Source organism: Coenobita brevimanus, chromosome 45 (assembly GCF_032717465.1).
Source record: "Coenobita brevimanus isolate Jiangsu-jjx chromosome 45, ASM3271746v2, whole genome shotgun sequence".
Classification (NCBI taxonomy): domain Eukaryota; kingdom Metazoa; phylum Arthropoda; class Malacostraca; order Decapoda; family Coenobitidae; genus Coenobita; species Coenobita brevimanus.
The window spans coordinates 30,474,997-30,477,305 of record NC_136998.1 but is presented as its reverse complement, the minus strand read 5'-3'; positions in this window follow the sequence as shown (position 1 = coordinate 30,477,305).

Below are 2,309 nucleotides of genomic sequence, written 5' to 3'. Positions count from 1 at the left end.
CGATGTTACTTTGTGAATATCCCCCCCCCCCTCGAGTTCGGGAGTTTTTCAAAATTAAGATCCGTCTATGGCTAATGCTTAGACAAACTACCCAGTACTTTGACTGAAGGTCATCAAATCACACAACTTACGCTCTACAGCTTCCATTGCAAATTCTTAACGGTCATCAAATCACAACTTACGCTCTACAGCTTCCATTGCAAATTCTTAACGGTCATCAAATCACAACTTACGCTCTACAGCTTCCATTGCAAATTCTTAACGGTCATCAAATCACACAAGACTACAGCTTCCATTGCAAATTCTTAACGGTCATCGAATCACACAACTTTGGCTCTACAGCATCCATTGCAAATTCCTAATGATATTTATCTTCAAGTGGCAAACGAAACTGAAAATGGTAAGCTTTTGGATGTAAAAAAGGGAAGCCTCAGTTGCAAAAGGCAAACTTGATACTGTGTTATGGCGCGAAATGCATAAGGTAAACCCAACGGGGAGATGTTAGCCCAAGTTAAATCGAGTATTTTCAAGTGGTTGCAAATTTCGCAGCTCGCTGAAATACTGCTTTTATCATTTGGTAAATATACATAACAGGCTGTTCATTTCGATGAGGAAGTGGGGAGAATAGCGGTAACGACGCGCGGCTTTAAGTGCCAGGGGCGGGAGACAAGAAATCATTAGCTTGTTCCTATAAAATGCGGCGTATTATACATAAAAATAATAAGCTACTTATACGAGGAAATACTCAGTTTTGGCTGGATGGTAGGAGGCGGCGGCCGCGACTTGGAGGGGAGCAGCTCGTGGGACAGGGAGGAAGCGCGCGGGAAAGCCGGCGGTTCAACAGCCTTTCCCGCGCGCCACCTCCCTCTTCCCGCCAAAACAGAACATTTGCCCGCTGTAGCCCTGGATTTCCACTTACACCTGGTTTGTGCTACCTAGTTTCCCAGCTTATACCTTGAGTTACACAATTCAAACCTTCCATTCCCATGGTGTTATCCACTTGAATGCTGCTACAGCTAAACTATTTTCTCTGGTGCAGACCTCCGGTAGTGACGGTTTTCATGTGCTCTCTCTCTGTATAACCCGTCTATCTCAAAACATACCCTACACATGAACTAGATCTAGATAACAAGAACGTAAATGTCTCCGGATTCAAGGGGTTAGGCTAGTGCAAGAAATTATTCACCATTCAATTTTCGAAAGTCCACTCATCACCCATTATTTCTTTCCCTTAATTCGAATGCTTTAACATGATAACTAACACCCGGAGGTGATCATTCAAGGAAAATGGGTGGTCACGTAGCCACGCTGCCCCGCCATCAAACATTTTACGTCCCTCCAGCCGAGGTTTCTTCCCGCCTTCTCTTTTCGTATCAAAAACTTGACACCGCCACCTTTACTAATACTTATATCCCTTAATCATAAAGAATCACAAGAACTTACTCGTTTATTCTGGAAATAAAGCAGGAGCTAATCCCAGCACCCCAACCCCCACCAAGGCCAACTTGAAAGTTGAAACTATTCAAATTTGAAATTTCCCAGGCAGGGGGAGGGGCGTGCTCTGCCGCCCAACAACGGCGCGCTGATTGGCTGACCTGAATTGGCGCCAAAACTAATACCCACAATGCACAAAGGACAAGACTAACAAAGACCCGCCAAGATTACTGAAAAGCTGCAATTGCAAATGACACCTGGCCATCAATTGATCCGAAATGAGTTAAGGATATTTTTCAGATCAGAGTGAACACTACAATTTAAAGTCTTCCTCATAACATCCGTCGTCAATCAATGGCCTATTCTACAGGGTGGTCAAATATCAAGCCAACTCAATTTCCGTCTTACGTGGACTAAGTTACATGCTTTGAATCGTTTCTAACGGTACCTAAAACACTTCTTGTTTTATCAAATGTTTTACGCCTATTGACTACATGGTTGACTGGTACTTTTATGAAACCAAAACGCCTGCTCTGCATAATGATGTAGCTATCCCAGCAACACAATGATTTCAGGTCAATATCTGCACCATCCTATATATTCAATTTTCTCAACTTTCGTTTTCGGTTACACTGATTTTCACTTCGTCCCAAAATGTATCATTCACTATTTGTTACCGCTGCCATTTTTTCCACTTGCAGACCTCCAGTGGTGAAAGTACTGAAGACTAATTATGTAACGTGTTTCAAAATATCTATCCTTGAGGTGAATCAGATCTGCTGACAGCAAGAATAAACATAAACTATCACTGGATTGAAGGGGTTAGGCTGACTCGAGACCATAACCACATTACAGCGCCGGCAGCCATGTCAAGT